Below are 18,536 nucleotides of genomic sequence, written 5' to 3' on the forward strand. Positions count from 1 at the left end.
CCTACTTTCTTCTCAGAATAAATAAACTTTCTAAAATTAACATAAATGATAATATCAATTGCTACTGAGGGCAATAATGCAATTTCAATGAAAATCAACTTGAAGGAGTAACTCAGAAAAAATAAGTATCTGCACTAAAATAATTTCTCATCTTAACTATAATCTACCCACAAAAATTAATTTAGATTGCGCATTGTATTTTATAAACTATTTTCATTCTTCTTGGAATGGCCTTTAATTTTTATTATCACAAGATTACTTTCATGCCCTGTCATAGAGTACAAAGAAACTGTGCAGACACATTTCCAAAGGAGTTCACATGCCAAAGAAAAAAATAATCTAAAATAATCAACTTCTTTCAGAGTTAATTAAAATAAATCACAAGACATTAAACTTTGACTTAAAAGTTTGAAGAAAATACTGTTATCTTGCAAATTGTTTAGCAGCAAGATATGCCATAATTGCTCTGAGGTAAATCTTTGAGAAATTGAGGATGACATCTAAATCACAAGCTTGGTAAAGGGGGAACATACCATCTACAGGCAGAAAGAGAGGAGAAGCTTATGAGGAAAGGTAAGCTATTCCCTTAGCTCAGAACTCTATTAAACTGAAGCTGCAGTCACTAAAATCATCACTAATCTTAGATTCTCCAAAGACATCAAAAAACTAAGGGTCTGATCACAAAGTCAGAAGTTCCAATAAACTAAAAAAGTTCTGTAAGCCAGGTATAGTTTCTCTCTTGGGGAAAGAGTCTCTTCAATGGGCTGCTCTTACATTTGTAAGACCTCAGGAGATATTCCTTCCCCAGCCAAGCCTCACTGAATTGCTTCCACAAGCAACGATACTCATTTACAAGTTACTCCAGGATCTGCTTCAGAGATGAAACATGATAAATGTCTTAGGATTGACTGATGAATTATTTTCATTTCTTTGGGTTTTTTTTTTAATTACTAAAGGAAAAAGAAAGATGACACAGATTACCCTAACAAAATTTACAATTCTTAGCTGTATTTATTTAAGAAGCTTTAATGGTAGAAACATGGTATGGAAATGGAACAGAGGAATAAATTCAATTTTAACTAAGCTATAATAAAAGTGGTCGTACCCTTAGAAAAAAATTAAGTCAGCACATTCAAAAGGAAGAAAAAAACATGCATATCTGAGATTAAGGTCCAGCTACACTTCTTAGAAAAGACACTTTGAAGTCAATAACACTATTTTGCACCATTCACACGAAAGAGTGGAAAGCTACTTCAGAGATAAACACTCCAGAGATAAATACTATGTGATAAGTACAGCATCACACATTTATGGCAAAAAGCCTGATGGTAACATCCAAGTACCAAACTGCACTTCCTGGCCCTGCTCTCCCCCAGTTTCAGTGTGAAACACAGACACTGTGGTAATGTTTCTGGGTGGGGGGTGAAATACCTGTGTCTGAGTCAGCCTCTGCTTCCTTCCAGGGCAGTGGAGAGAAATGTGTTATGATTCATCTGACTGATTTTAGACCCTTCTTTTCAAGGGAATCACTACCTTAAATTGCTTGTTTCTCGCTGCTGGCTATAGAAAGAAGGTTATGCTTACTCGCTCAGGTGCATATGCTGACAAGCAGAAATGTGAAGTTAATGAAATGAATCCCTCTTACAACTATTCAGCCATAAGTGAACAGGAAGAGGAGATTCATGCCTGGTTAACACCAGAAATAAAATGTACTTAGGAGTTACAACAGAAGTTTCTGCCATCACTGAGAGATTTACATTCGAAGAGGGACACAGGCTTTAACAAGACCCATCCTCTGGTACAGGGAATACTGTAATGAGAACCAGCAAGCTTCAGACATCCACTGTCCTGGAACTGAAGGCAGTGAGCAGCCCTCAGCAACAGACCCAAAAGGTTTTGGAACTAGAACTGCCCCAGTGTTTTTAAAACTCTATCCAACTTTATGAGGTTAAAACATTCTGAGTAACAGAATGGTTCAGAGGCAAAACACACTAAATGTTCCTCTTCATCCAGTGGAAAGACAGCACTCAGTTTTGCTCTTGCAAAGGAGACATTTCTGTTGGAATTCACAGCAAAAACCATTGATCTGTGGGTATTCTCAAACACTGAACACAGCACAGGCATTAAAAGCAAATCTCTTCTTGTCAATATCAATGTGAATCAACTGTGTGGTGAATAAAATACAAAATCATTCAATCAACATGACATGGAAGGGCCATAAGTTGAAGAGTTACAGAACTATTCCCTCTGTCACTGCAGAATCTTTTGGTGATAGCATCAAACCCATGAGATACAGCTGTATGTCCTGGCCCTGATGGAAAGCAGAAAGACTTCACAGAGTTGAATTAAAGAATTCCTAAATTCCTGTTATATATAACTTATGAAATATGTTTGTAAGTTCAGAAACTTAAATCACTGACTGATGGTCAGGAGGGGTTTTTCCCCTCATTTGACATGGCAATTGCACAGCTGTCCCCTCGCACAATTCTTACAGTTTCTTCCTAAGTAACCAGTTCTGGTCTTGCTATAGGCAAAATAGTGAAATACATGAACAAGAGACTCAATATGGCTTTGCTATAACATGACAAATTCCTCCAATTAAACACTTTGCTTACATTTTAACAAAGTTATTTACTTGCTACTTCTAGGGAGAAAAACCCCAAACACACATTTGCATGACACTTATTTGGAACTACTAATGATGCTCCACATATGCCAATATTTTGCTAATTGTCTGGCTCAACCCATACTCCAGGCTTTTCCAGCAATCAGCAGGCACATCTGGATGAAGTGGTTTCAGTTTTACATTCTTTCAAAATATTCACACTGCTACAACAATTAGGCAAATGAAAAATGTAACAACTTCTGGCAAAATCAGAAATAATTTGCTGTTTAAGAGAGGATTATATTTGCTATTCGTTCATATACTACAGTAACATCAGACACTGAGAAAGCCCATAAAGTCTAGGCATTGAAATAAATGTCATTTTCCTTTTCACCAAGAAAAAAACAACAATTTCATTTCAAACGTCCTCCTCCACCACCTTCACAGATAAGCATGCATGTACACTGAGTAGGCAGGTGTTCGTACAACAAATTTCACCCTGCTATCCAGCCCTGGAGCCCTTATTAAAATATAAAAATACATTTGTGCTGATCTGAATTTTCCATGTCACTTGGTAAAAAAAAAAAAAAAAAAAATCAATGGGCCATCTTCAAAACTTCTTTGGGGATGGGGTCATTCATAGGCAGGATGAGGAGGAGGAGGATGAAGAACCCAAGTACCTCATTAGCAACTGACAAGTATGAGGCTTTTACATAATCACCTGGTGATGCAGAAATCAGTCAGACTACAAAACTGCTACTCTATAATGGATGAGGAAGGGGAAGTTAGAAACTTTTACGTATTAACATGAGAAATAATCAAAATTCAGGGAAAACAGGTCTGTTTTTTATGCAACCATTAAAGAACCACTGACAATATGTGTGGTCCTTCTGCAACCCCCAAACATGGCACCAACGTTTTTGAAGTGAGTTCTGAATATCTTTTAGGTAAGATTAGATACATTTGCACTGATCAATCTTACAAAAGAAGTTCAACTAGATTTATTAGTTTACTGTGTTGAAATGTCTGACAAAGCAAATACTAAGTGTTTGAATAGTATCATCATAAATCTGTGACGATGTGAGGATAAATCAGTCCAGGTGGCAATGTGATAATTTTTTGTGTTTCTACTCCATAAAGAGATGCATAAAGTCCACCCTCAGGCATATATAAAAATGTGTGGTTGAAATCTAAGGTGATAAATGCTGGATGCAAAACCAAAAGAAAAGAAAAATCTCAAATTTGGTGCTTAAAAACAGATACGCACATTATGATTCCAGTACATTTTGTCTGTCCAGCATGTTAAAACATTACAAACTATCATCTATAGTGTTATGTTTTGAAATGCTACTGGAGTTTTCTCATTAGTAAGCACACTTTAAGGCTTAAATTTCTTTCATATCCAAGGATGACATGGAACCAAATTTATGCCTAAAGAAATTCATCAAAGCACACTTTTAGGAAAAAAAAAGTAGGATATACTAAATATACAAAATTATCTTCCCAAAATTCAATAACTTTAGATGAATTAATAGAATTTTAGTAGCCTTAATACCATATGTATTGACGCATTTTTTCAATGGGGCTATATCCTTCAGAAAAGGACTGGCAGAGGTTGCTCCGAGAAGCTGTGTCTGTCCCATCCCTGGAAGTGCTCAAGGCCAAACTGGACAGGGCTTGGAGCAACCCAGTCTAGTGAAAAGTATCCCTGCCCACGGCAGGGGTTAGAACAAGATGCTCTCTAAGGTCTTTTTTAACCCAAAACATTCCATGATTATGTAAGATTAAGGTTCAGATTATTTAAAACCAGGATTTTTCAGACTTTTAGTAGTAATTTGTCACATATGAATCCTCGGCTTTAGAACACATAGAGGATACTTACATTGAGGACAGTCATACAGCTTTTATTAGGCCAATTCTTCCAGGAAGACCAGACAAAATCATTAAAAGATCAACAACTGGAGCACAAAATATCACCAAAGAAACAGGCTTTAAAATGTTAACAAAGTAAAGACCAGTTGAAATGGGAAAAATCAGAACAACTCAGAGTGACCAACCTGATAAAATCGAACTGGGAAACACTTTACTGTTTTTAAAATTCACAATGAAATATTAATGTGTGGATGATCAATAAATTACAAAGCTGGTGAATATTACTGAGGTTAAATACTTTTGAAAATACTTCCACAGAATCATAGCCCACTTACCTTTATAGGCATAAGCAGTTAAAGTTTTTAAGTTCCTGTATCCTGATTTGACAGCACTTCCTCATTTACACACTTAGATCAAATCTTTGAAGATTTGGTGACTTCCCCCACAGTAAAACCCTGGTACACAGTATGCAGGACTATAATCTCAGTGCTGTTATCAGTTCATCTATACACAAACCCTTTAGAACAGGGATCTGCACAGAGATCAAGTTCTCTCCATAAAGGCCAGTACTGAATGCTCAGGGAAAACCCCTCCTTGGTTTTCTCTCCAACAGACCTAAAGTGTTGCCTGAGGTTATGACTAGACAACTGTGTTTTATAGCTATAGATAAACTCCATCTCCATGATCTTCTCTTTATCCTTGTCAAGCTACAGTAATTTTTGGCTTCTTTAGAGCCCTGCTGACAAGTTCAACACTTTAATTATGCACTGTTAAAAAACTACTTCCTTGTATTTGTTTTAAGCCCGCCATCTGATAATTTAATTAGGTGCCCCTACTTTTTGTTATGAAAAAGGGAAATAATTGTTTCCATTCACTTTTGTTGCATTGCTCATAATTCCAGATTTCTATCACATTCCCCTCCCAGTTGTGTCTTTCCAGGCTTTTAGGCAGCTTGCCAGTTTAGTTTCTCCTCCTTGTACAGAATTCATTCAGTTCTAGAATATTGTTTTTAATAAGTGGATGAACACAACTGCTGAACTATTAGTAACACTGTTATGCTCAGATACTCTCAATTTCTCTAAAATCCAATCAATTTTCAGCAACTACTAAGTCTCTCTTTAAGAGCTCTCCATGAATCTTTTTCCATGACAATAAACAGCACAGAGTTCACGTGGGCTTATCAGAAATGGATTTCACCTGTTTTGTCACCAACTCAATTCTGTGCAATCTTTGGATGACTCCACACACTCACCATTTCACTCTCTAAATAACTTTGCCGTTAGCTTTCTGGCTTCTCCAGGATGGAGAAGTGAGGATTTATTGGGGCTGTCCTGTACAGGGCCAGCAGTTGGACCTGATGATCCTTGTGGGTCCCATTCAACTCAGGAGATTTTATGATTCTATGATCATCCTTGGTAGATCCTGCAAGTGACTTTGCTCTAGTGAAAAAATTAAATATTTCTACCCTTACATTTCTCATCTCCTATTTGTCTGGTGTCTTACAAAAAAGGATCTCTTCCTTATATCCCACTAGGTATTGTAAAGCTACTGTGGCTACTAAATAGCCACTGAGTAATTTAACAGAAGATTAAAACTAACAAATTCCCTGACAGCGTTGCAATTATTTCTTAGCAGTAAGACAGAAACCAAAAATATAGCACGTTGCAGTTTGCCAAGGATGTTCAACAGTTATTATAAACAATTTTGTGCTGAAACAACGTCCTGTATTGACACTTAATTGACAATCACTGATTTAGACATTCACTCATTCTTCCAAGAAATCTTATTTTTAGTCAATAGCTGTGGTCATTAATAAGTCCTTATTTTGTGCTAGATGAGGAACAAGCAGTAATAAACCACACTGAATGCTGTTTGAATACATTAAGTGGCAATACTTGAAAATAATAAACATTTTTGCTCTTTGCATATTTTTTACATTCAAAGTACACAGAAAGGAGCCACATATCATGGACAGAGCATACTGAAAAAAGGGGTGATCAACTCTCACATGACAGCTGAATTTTGTGTTTAGTCATGAAAGCTCTAAATTGAAGCTACATAAACAGAAAACTAATGCCACTGGCAAACAGCCCTGGTCTGTAATGTTCTATTTGGGATTCACTGGTTAAAGCAGAGGAGACGCTGATCTCTGACAAAGAACGATATGGGAGATGACATCAACTTCTTTTCAGCAAATGAGCTCAGCGTGCCAGCAAGCTGACAAATTAGCTTCTAAAAACCACTAACAGTAGCTTACAAAGTCACAGCTGTTATCCTGTTTTGAAAAACAAAATGTTGATCTCGGTTGAAATGTCTAGTTTTACACAAGATTTGTAAGTGCCCGATTTTTTTTTTTCTTAACAAAGCAATGAGTTATACTGAGAGAAGCACAAGGGACAGGCAGCGCCTGTACCCTGATGACTCCATGGTGATGTTTAATGAACAAGGTTAAGCAGAACATTTGCTTATGTTCCGCACCTTTCTTAAATTTGAAAAACCCCCTAGAGACACAGATACAGTAGCAACATAAATCCACAAATACAACAGTACCATAGCCACTAGCAATTTCTTCAGCTAACTCAAGCATTTCCCAGGATATTAAGACTGATAAAGGGAAGAAATGCATCAGAAAACTTGTAAGAGATTCCATTAAGGGGTTGAAATCAACTGAAAGACGCTAATACTCTACAAAACAAATGCTCCTCAATGCAATAACTTCAGCATAATCATTCCTGATTTATGGTAAATGAAGGAAATAATCAAGCCAGGACAAATGTGTGCCAAGTTCAAGTGACTACCCAAAGCCAACAAAAAACACCAAATCACTGGTCAGAGCTTGGATTGAAATTTCCCCGATTCTAAGTTTAGACAACTAATAAAGGCCTTTATTTATGAATGTTACATCAGGTCTGTTCCTATCAACACAGGTTTTTCATTTGGTTGTTTTTTTTTTTTTTTCTTTTTATCTTTACCTAAAATGGAGCTAGAGTGTAACAATGACTTAAGTAAGATTGTGGGCATGTGAAGAGCCGAACAAAACCATGTATTTTCAACAGGAACTTACCCTACAACTACATAGTCAATGTGTCAGGCATTAAGGCCACATAAAGACTCTGGTACTCAGGTGCAGGAGACTTGTAGCCTCAATCAATCATTTCCAGTATTGTGATGAAATCTGGTCTCCACTGGAATCTATAAAAGGTTGCACAGGCTCTTGATCATAATCATGGGCATGCTGAGTTCCAAACTGCTGATTTTATGTTTGGAAAACACAAGCAATGAAGCTCATCTATGTACAAGAAAACAGAAACATCACAGTAGATCAGAACACCCCATTCAGCCATGCCCCCTTTCAGAGGTGATCAATAACTATCCACTCCTTGTTTAAGCCATGGTATTGGATTTTAGCAGTTCACACAACCATCACTGACAAAATGAACTGGTTAAACTTACAAAGATGTAGAGATAAAGCTAAGCATTTTCACAACAAGTACCCTCTAGCTGTGTGCTGTAGAATGACTGAGAAGTTTGGGGTTATATTTGTCTTTTACTTCCTTTAATTTTATTCTCTGCATAGCCCAACCAAGCTATATATCTGACACAGAGAGCAACATATTTCTCCCCAGAGTAGTGTGAAGAGAAGAACATAATTAACATTTGTTAAGTATTCTCATAGTGTGATGTGAGCCAGCAGAGCACATGAAAGTTAGTAATTCTTCATACTAGAGTTTGAATACTGTGCAGGAAAGATGGCAAACAGCCATGGAATGAGCAATCAGTAACGAGAAAATCTCTGAGTAACCAACTCTGAAGTGAGCAGCATTCTTTCCATGCAAAGAGTAGGGAGTTCTAGAGATGACCAAAAAAAAGCAATCAATTAACACCATTATAATGCACCAAATACAGCTGGGTTGTAAGGACAGTCACTAGAAACCCTAATTTGAGATCTTTTGTGCTAACGTCTTCAACTTATTCTTTGTCCAGATTTTAGCTAAGCTTAGTGTTTTAGCAGAGGACGACAAATACAGGGAAAAACAGGTAAACAAAAGAAAACAAAACCCACTCTATCAGCTGGGAATAGTTCTATTTGCAAGTTCTTCAGAATCTACCACTAAACAATTAGGCAATTTTGCAGAAAATCTTTATTACTTTCACTGTGTCTGTCACATGTCCAATCTAGGAACAGTTACTGATGAGAGCAGAACAGAAAAGCATTCAAAAAGTAACTGTTCTGTAAAATTCATGAATTCTAAAAAAAAATGGGCATACTCATGTCTGGATCTTTAAGTTTATTTCAGTTATTCAAAAGGAAAAATAAAGCTTGAATTACTGTAGCTCCTATGCACAGATAAAACAGATATTTTCTACCCACATCAGAAAATGAGAAGATTGAATTGCATTCAGTTATGAATTGGATTTGTTCTTCAATTAAAAGAGAAGAAAAATAAATCATGCTGAAGCTAAATGACAAACCAAAGGCTATTCCATTGTAATTTTGTCCAAAAGACAACTAAATTTGTTATTTCTTCAGCTCTTTGATCATTATGTTTAGCTTGTAAAGATGCCACTTACTACTGCAAATACTCCATTTCTGAACAGATTGGTATAATTTTTCCCAAAGCTGAAATATAAACATTTAGCTGCAAAGCTGTTTCAAACTCACACTGGACACAACTGGACTTAAAAAGCAAAAAAACATTTAGATGTTCATTAAAAAAAATTAAAATACTTTGAAGAAAGGAAAATTGGTAATTTTAGCAAATGAGCAGTACAACGATGATCAAACTAAATTGAATATTGTGTGGTATTCCCAAACCCCAATTATGGAAGTTTGTCCTTTAAACTAGACATACTCTACTATGTAGACATACAGTCACAAACTGTGAAAGGTAAATGTTTTACATTTCACACTTTTCGGAGATTACAGTTATTTCTGAGGGACCCCAACCCGAAAGCCCATGTCATGGGAATGATCTCTGGCTCACGAAAAGCCATATTTCCTTCAGCATCAGTTTTGGCAAAGCAGGAGCTGCCCAGAACACTGCTTGAGCTTAAAAAACAGTCTGGTAGCATCAAGCCTTACACCCCTATGTGTTCCCAAAATACACCAAGAGTCTGGCTACAAGGAGCTGCTCTGGCATCACAATTACAGACTATGGAATCCAGAGGAGACAAGTGTCACAGAGGACAGAGCACTTGCAGACAACCTCATCTAATGGATTTTAGTATAAAATAGGTATTATCGGAAATAATCTAGAATGCAGATCCCATACACCTCAAAGAAAGATTTCTTTAAAATGCCATGCCCAAATGATTCCACACAAACACTAACCAATTAACAACATGTCTGATATGCAGGTACATGAGAGATTGCTTTGTTTCTTGAACTAATCTTCAGACAATAATAACCTTGACTCCAGAGTCTTTTTAGGCCTGGAACAACTGAAACACTACACCAGAAGCAGAATGACTGCAGGAGAGAATTTAGAAAATACAAGCAAACATTACTTATTTTTCAGGCTGGATCAACTTGTGACTACACTGCAGAATTTTCCAACAACACTGGGTTTTAGTGCTCCTGTTCCAACATACTCTTATTCCACTCACCAACAGAGTTTGGCCATTCAGCTCCAAAAAGGTGCTACGTGCCCGTTAATAGCTACAGCCCGTCCTCAAATAGGCAATACCAACAGTCCATCTGCATCATTTTGTGCCAAAACATAGAATTTCATTCTGATTAGCGCTTCTGACCCCTCAGACTAAATACAGCCAAGCAGCAGACCCAGAACCTGTGTTCTGAAAATGAAGTGTAACAATTTACTTTCATTAGGGGCTGGGTCTCCATGTTAAAACAACCCTGTTTATCCAACTGTCAATATTCCACAGAACAGATTCCTCTGATTGCTTCCTAGACACTTCTCTCATGAAGCCAACTAATATAGACAGTGATTTATCTCCTAAAAACAAATGATTATTTATCCATCTAAAGAGAACAGAAATAAATGATTGAAGTGATACAGCTAAGTATTAACAAGCAACACATACACTGTCCTATCCACACAGAATATTTCCTCAAAGCTTGCATTATTTATATTACAAGCTACAGGTCTGGATTCTGGCAACCAAACCACAGGGTCTCTCTAAAAACAGCCCAGCTTCCTCACTTTTGGGGTTGGAAGGTCAGAGGAGGAAGAGGTATGAGTGGAAGGAATGATTGCAATTCATTTTTATTTTTCTTCTCCATTACCACCCTTCAGTTACAAAGCAGTCTGCTACTCAGAGCATCACAAAAAATGTGTATTAAAAAGAACTGACACCTGCTTATCTGGCCAACATTGAACAGACTGTCTGTAAATGCTGCCTGCATTCTCCTCCTGGAGTGAAAAATCAACCAACTCTCCAGGACGCAACACATCAGGCACTGGAAATCTCATACAAACATCTCCTATAATCTTCCCTACATTCCTCAGGTTCTAGAATTCTTCAGGCACACCTCCACAGGCCATGTTAAGTGCTATGCAGAGACAGCCCAATTCCCTCCAAAGGAGGTCAACACCACACTGAGCACAGCTGGGCACTTCTGAACTAGCTATTTCTGAGCAAACTGAGGTTCACATGGCCTTGGAGACCAGAGGGCAATTTTCTCCTATGTTTGCTGTCCCCAGGAAAAGGGTTGCATCTTCTGGTTCTTCATCCTATTCCAGTATCTTCATTTCTCCTCACCTTCAGTACTCCTTCACTACAAAAGTGGAGCCATACTGTTAAAACTGATTAAAACCCAAGGTTTTCTTTTTAAACCTCCTCCTTCCAATTTTATTCTTTCCATTGCCTTCTCAACCTTTTTTCAGTTCTCTTCTCTCATGAATGATCCTCAGATCTCTCCTCCAACACAAAACCACAATACATTTTTAATTACAAGGGAAAGCTTAGACTGTTGACAAGCTGTGAAAAAGTAGCAAATCCAGGTATTAAATACGTTAAAGAAAAGAAGGAAAGAAAGAGCACATGAAGAGAAACAAGACACAGGATGGAAGCACCTGATTTTGCTTATTTGTTTCTCCTAAAAATACTGTGTACAGGACTGAGGATCTCAAACTTAAGTGAGACTCATAAACAGCAGAGAAATATTTCACTGTGCAATCACTGCATAAGGAATTGTTTTGGGGTTGGGTTTTTTTTCAAAATATAGAGAAGGAATCATGATGATCAGTCATCATGCTCAAGTTCAAGCAGAAAACAAGACCAGCCAATTGAATACAGATAACTAATACTCTTTATAGTAGAATATGTGGAGAAAGTTAAAAATAAAATTACAACTAACTGCTTGCCCTTCCTCATGAAGTTCTTCACTTATTTTTTACTACTGTTCATTATAATGGGGTTTTCCCCTCCCTCTTTTTCATACTTTTCTTAAATGGCTGGCTGCATAGACTTAATTGTATATTCCTCAGGGCAGGGACTATTTCCTTAATTGTCTGTAAAGTCCAGTGCAAGAAACAACGGTCCTATACAATGTTAAGTAATAAAAAAAAATGAGTAATGTTTTCTTGAGAAATAGTCATGCATTGATTATGCAAGATAATGTGGAAAATACAGAACTAGGGGAAAAAACATGTTCTGAATCCATAACTTTTAAGCATCACTATCCAATTAATGATTTATGATATTACTTTTCAGTATTATATTTAATTTCTCTTAGAGTATTTAAAAAACATCTGCTCTGAAAATTAGCAAATGGGTATAGTTTACTCAGAAATTCTACAGGGTTCAACACCCTTCTACACTGTCAGTTAAACACACTATTTTAAATACACATTATGGAGGCAACTGTTGAGGCAGGCACTTAGAATGCAAAGAATATTCTACATATTAAAATATACATGAAAAATACTGTTCAGGAGTTATAACATATATAAAATACAGATTCTAAATTCAGTATTTAATAAGTACGCAATTTTAAAAAAAATCGTTTTTATTACTTACTGAACTAATTTCATGTCCTAAATCGACATTGGTGCAGATTTATACAAGCACAGAAGCTACTAAAATTGGTATAACTTTAAAACCAGAAGCAAATTTTTATTGCTGAACTATGTCCCTGAAAATGGGGTTGAATATAAAAACAGTGACACCAAATTTGACGAGCATAAATACTCTGCCTTAATATCTTTTAAAATCTGTTCTCTAATCTTGACTGAGGTTTGAAAGTAGCAAGTCTGTATTTTTCCAGTGTAAATGTTGTGCAAAAGCTTTACAAACATAGATCTAAATCTGCAACTGCCATTACTAAAATAAATGAAAAATCTATAAGCAGCAGTGAAACCGGCATGCAAATAAAAGAACTGTCAAGACATATACTGCCTAAAAATAAGCTTACAATAACTATTTTAAAGACTGTGTGTGGTCTTACCCATATATTTTGGCAAGATGCACTTTCTCCAACCACAGCTAGATTCATCCAAAAGCAGTGGCACTGGAGAGTCTCTGTCTCACCTGTCAAACTTGAAGAACGTTGTTCAGCAGACCACCATGAGTCCATGGATAGGATCCACAGCACTACAGCAGCTGTTCTTGATAAGTGTTCTCTAACTAGAGAGGCAAGCGCTTCAAAAACATCCTGTAAGAGGATCGCCCTTAATATACATGTATTTAAAAACAAACAGAAACAAGAATATATCCAGAACAAGACTTTCAAGACATTTGTGGCACAGCATCAGTGATCTCATACGTATCTCTGTCTGATATTTAGAAATATTTGCAGAAGACTTGAGTCTATTAAATTTATGTTAAAATTCAACCTAATTATTTACCTCTCACAAATTACTACACTGTTCAAATTTCAGGCAATCAAAAAAAAATAACTGGAACTCCTAAATCTTCAGGGTTGAAGAAAGTGAATTTTCCTCTTTTCAGTTCCTTTCCCAAGGATGATTGGAAAATATTTTCACACCAGCCTACAAAGAGATTAAAAGTGAGAAGGAGAGGTAAAAGGCTGCTTGGCTACAGTAAAGGTAAGATTCAGTGAAAATGGGATGAAGCACAAAAAGTTTTTTAAAACTACCTAAGGGGATATTTTGCCAACCAGAAAAACTAAGAAGAGAACTTATCTGAATTGTCTGTATAAAATAACTTTGACTGTTACTAAAAAGCACATAATCATTAATTTCCAGAGAAATACGAATATTTTCTAAAAATAGGTCACTGCTTCACTGCTTTTAACTGCTGAGATCTGCTCTGGCTTAACTACTAGTAGCATTGTATCCTAGAAGGAGGAAAGGCTCTAGAGAGATTACTTTCACTTTTCCCTAGATATATTTAGTGTACTAACTAGCATAGTTAGGATATTATTTTTCTTTGGTTTTGTCAGTAGCATGTTTGAAATAAATTTTATTAAGTGGTAGTGTATGTAACATTGCATTGTGGGTAGCAGTTTCCTGCCTTAACCTAGCCACATCCTCAGCTGTTATATGAGACAAGTTTCCCATATTTTCTGCAAGTTGACTTTAAAAAATGAAAAAAAAATACAGTCAGAAGAAAATAACTAGGAAGTTAGGATGATCTTAAGCACTATATATTGACTGTTTAGAATGGGTGCATCTAATCAAAAGGACTTTTTTCTCCATTGTGGTACAGTCTGCAAGATCCAGGAACAATAGGAAAGTAATGCTTGTCAAAAAAAAGTCTGAGTGGGAAGAATCAAGATGAGACACATCTGATCATTAAGATGCAGCCCCTTATTCAAAGCCTGATCAGGGGTTAGATTATTTCACTGGAGAAAAACTTTGCTATGCTATGAAGAAGTGAGAGAAGTAGCAAATCAAAGTGAATGAAAACAATGTTTGACTACTTGCTATGCCATGATGTACTCACTGGTTAAGAGATGACCATCTTTTTAATTTAAACAACAGTTCAGTTTAAGGTTTAATGTGATCTTCAGTAGCCTGATTGCACTGTAGAAAAAGCAGACAACACTTGTTTACCCTAGAAAGGTAAGAGTACGTTTCCCCCCTCTACATTAATGGTCCCAGGCACCATCCACTTCAAACCATACCTTACCTAGAGAATGGTTCTGAGGCAGAGAAAGGCAGCAGTAACACTCAGATGCTCACTGCTACTCTTGCAATAAGTGGCATTTTAAAATGAAGGAATTCTGAAATAACCTTGCTGTTGCAATATTTTTAATCAACTGGAAGTTTTAGTCTTTGCTTTAAAAGGTTAGTATAAAGTGGTATCAACATACTCTACTCGTGCAGAGATGATGGAAATGAGAAGTCTACAAAATACCCAAGTCTAACTACAGAAGTATCCCAAAACGTGCAAGTATTTGAAAACAAACAACATTTTAAATGTACTGGCTGTGAACCTACAGAAAAAACGGTTTTCTTCCTCTAAAAATTTTAATTACTCCTCAATTTGAAAAACACAGCCAAGGAAAGAGGTTTCACTTAAAGGAAAAAACCTGCCCTATTGGAAACAGATACGTTAACAACACCTACAGTGAATACCTGCATCTGAGAAAACTGCACCAGGACTTTCTGAATTATAAAAATCAGCATCTTGTTATTGTATATACTGTAAAACTTGTAATGAAATGCAATCTAACAAGTTTGTCATCACACTGCTCTAAGTAGAGTATTTATATCATTCCAGTTGTAGCATAGAAGCAAACATTTAAGTACAAATAAACTTTCAGCAGGGTATCACACTGTTTATACACTGGCTGAACTTTTGAGTGACATAAGGCAAAATGTTTGGAAATAAAGCACAGCTTAAAAGTTCCAAAACACGTTTCAAGAACAGTAGAAGATGTAATTATCTTTTAGTGTTGCATTACAATTGCCTTTTAGATTTCATTTGTCATCAAAGATCAAGCTCATAGTTTACCAGAGAAATTCCTTAGCAAAATACTTCCTTTATAAGTGCAATTGGGACTCAAAGCATTGCCTGTGGAACTCAGAAGTGAACTTCCATTTTTGTAGATCTACCTTTAAACAAGAGCCTGTCAAGCATTAGTCTACAATCAAGACACGGATTTACAAAGTGGATTTTCAGGATTCTTGCATCTGCATCATCAGAAGTGCAAACTATACCAAAAGAAACCACCAGTTTCACAGGTATTTGGTCTCAAAATTTTGCTTTATAATGTTTCTATATTAAAAAAAAAGCATTTTTATCAGTGACAGTTTTTACAAACTACATCTCGATTCCTCAGTTACAGTATTTGCTTTTCTGTTTTTATGGCTTTTGCTTTATTAGATGAAGACTTCTTTGTAGTGCTCTTGATTTGAACAGGTGAAAAAGTGAAAAAAAAATCTTAAAGGTATCAGATCATAGCACAGCAACAAAGTTAGAGAATAACTCTGTATACGCAAGTGAAAGCACAAAAAAGCCATTCTGGAGAAAGCCTGAGAACAGCATTTCAATGCAATAAATTTTTATATTCAGACTTCTGTAGGAAGCTCAATATTCTAATACTAAATCTATGACTAAAAATAAAGTGCAGAGTTTTGAAAAATCAAACAACTTTTTTTCATATCAATGGAAATAAGTATTTAAGGTCAACAGTTATCTATTATTTAAAAATACTGGACATACCTGCCATCAAATAGAAGTTGATCAATACCTTCAATGTGTAACTGTAGTTGAAAACTCCAAACTTACAATTTAAGAGTTCCCCAAATAAGACTCAGCAACCTCCAAAAGCTTTTGCTGTATCATAAGTTGATTAATACTTTAATGCATACAAATATAATCTGTATATTAAAAGATTAGTATTCTTTCCATTATTTTTATACCCCTAAGATTTTTTCATTGATGCTCTTAACCATACAGAGAAAGCAATAAGTAAAGCAATCCATGAATAGGAAAATTAAATATCACCCTAATTTTGAAGAGGAATGGGTTTTTTGTAGAACACTCCTTTTTCATTTTATGGTAGAATTTCTAAGTCTGGCAACATTTATTAACTCTCAAAGCACTGAATGAAGAACAATGCAATTTACCTCAAAAGAATTATTAAGAAAGAAGTTTGTATGAAGAAAGGTTTTTTTTCTAATTCTATAACAAAAATCAAAACAATCTATTTTTCACAGAAAAATCCCCTCACATTTGTCTCATCCCCAAAAAACAGAGAATCTGGTCTCCAGCTATTCATATCACACAATTCCTGGCCAATTTCTAACCAAGAAAGTTCAGGACAAAGAGGAAAATGAAAAAGGAGGGATGGCAGCCTCAAAGAGATGTATTTTATTTTACAAATAAAAGCCAAACGATATCTAGAAAATGTTTTACGTGGCTCTTCTGCTCCCCCAAAAAAGAAAAAAAAAAAGGAAAAAAATTTAAATTCATTCAGCTAAAACTTAAAATTACAGTGCATCTGTGGTACAATCAGGATAATATGAAAAGTTCTAGATATAATGTCCAAAGAGGCAAAAAATGAGATACTTTCTCAAAGATGTTTCTAATTTTGTTCTGAATCTGAGTGAGCAAATCAAGACTACTAATACACACTGTCTGTGCACATTATTCCTTACTACACACAGCATTTTGCAATTTATTTCAAAGCCTCTATTATAAACAAAAAAATACTGCTTTTGTTAACCCACTCCATACCAGTACAGTCAGGGCTTATGTTACACAATCAAAGTCAAAGTTACAATATGTTAAGTATATAAAAAAATATCACACACACATGCACACAGATGATATTAAGTATTTGAGTCTTACATATGCATCAAATTTATGTTTCATTTTAAAACTAAGTGTTAACATTAACTAGTGAATGAAGTTATTTATAGTCTCCCCAAAAGTTTAAGACTGTTCTATTTCCCTTAAACACCAGAACTACAATAAGGAATTAATGTAAGCACAACCAAAACCTCCCAACCCTCCCAGCTCACTCTGTTACACAACGTCCACGTTAAATCCTCCCAATGCCGGTGTTCCAAAGCATCACTCCCAGGCTGCAGCACACAACCAGTTATGATATCCAAACGACATATTTTGCCCCAAATATAAAAGAAACATAATTGCCTTTAATTTGCATCACATAAAACTGTCAAGCAGTTTTGAAGGCATGCAAAGCAAGGCAGACATGATTTAAGATTTGCAAAGGAATCCCCAGACTAACACTTCTGTGACAGCCAATTACAGTGAAAAACACAACCCCAACATGCAGCCTGCTACTAGACCTTAAGAAAGGTAAAGTTTCTTACAATGAGTTACAGATTCACAAGTATAAGACGACAAGGAGAAAAAGTAAAACAGAAGGAATCCAGCCACCCAGCAAATATGAAGCAGACCCAAGATCGTGATACAATCCAAAGATGTAAATTATTGTAAATCATCACTGTTGTTCAGAATTTCACACAGCCACTTGTGCCAATTTTGCTCACTTTTCCACAGACACAATAATAAAGGAGGGAGAGGGAATGGGAGGAGAAAAAAAAAAAAGAAAAAAAAAAAGGAGGGGGAAGAAGAGTGGGGGGAACCTGAACTGAGAGTACAAATAAAGTTCTGCTGTCCATATGCTTTAACTGTACAGAAGTTTGGGCTCTTATAGCATTTTGTACTCTCTCCAAAGCCTCATGACTCACAAAAATTAAAAATCTATGTCCCTCTGAATGCCAGGAAGGGCCTTACACAGGCCTTTTGTCAAAATATAAAAAATTAAAAAAAAAAAATTAAAAGAAAAAAAAAGAAGAAAAGGAAAAAAAAAAAAAAGGAGAGAGAGAGAAAGAAAAAGCCACAGTGTAGGCAGTCCTACTTGGAGTCCTCTGATGTCACAGCCACATGACTCGCTCGCTCCAGTAACAGTGCTTGCAAAAAAAAGGAGTTTTAAAGCTTTTGCTTTTTTGGATTGTGTGAATGCTTCATTCGCCTCACAAACAACCACAGAACCACAAGTGCGGTGCAAACTTTCTCCAGGAGGACAGAAAGGAGTCTCTGGTTTTTAAATGGTTAATCTCCGCAGGTCACTACCAGCCACTGAGACCAACAGAGTCAGTAAGTGCTCTCTAACCACAGTCTATGCAGTAATAGTAGGTCCTTCAAATATTTG

The 18,536-nt window shown here is 36.1% G+C and overlaps 2 protein-coding genes across 11 annotated transcripts in view; one reads left to right on the plus strand and one right to left on the minus strand.

Moving 5' to 3' along the window:
• SUPT3H (SPT3 homolog, SAGA and STAGA complex component) overlaps nt 1-18,536 on the minus strand; it is a 253,953-nt gene that overhangs the window by 195,655 nt on the left and 39,762 nt on the right. The window contains exon 1 of one of the 9 annotated variants that reach the window (XM_068183259.1): nt 13,288-13,409. The exons of 7 other annotated variants lie outside the window; for them this stretch is intronic. The gene's annotated coding sequence lies outside the window, so the exon portion shown is untranslated. Of the gene's footprint in view, nt 1-7,541; nt 7,768-13,287; nt 13,410-18,536 lie in introns of those variants that run through there. One more of the 9 variants, XM_068183258.1, reaches the window with a different exon arrangement.
• Nucleotides 10,566-18,536, plus strand: part of RUNX2 (RUNX family transcription factor 2) — a 223,412-nt gene continuing 215,441 nt past the window's right edge. Inside the window, exons 1-2 of one of the 2 annotated variants that reach the window (XM_068183236.1) lie at nt 10,566-10,672; nt 15,457-15,591. The gene's annotated coding sequence lies outside the window, so the exon portion shown is untranslated. Of the gene's footprint in view, nt 10,673-15,456; nt 15,592-18,341; nt 18,482-18,536 lie in introns of those variants that run through there. The other variant, XM_068183237.1, reaches the window with a different exon arrangement.

This window comes from Anomalospiza imberbis, chromosome 3 (assembly GCF_031753505.1).
Source record: "Anomalospiza imberbis isolate Cuckoo-Finch-1a 21T00152 chromosome 3, ASM3175350v1, whole genome shotgun sequence".
NCBI lineage: Eukaryota > Metazoa > Chordata > Aves > Passeriformes > Viduidae > Anomalospiza > Anomalospiza imberbis.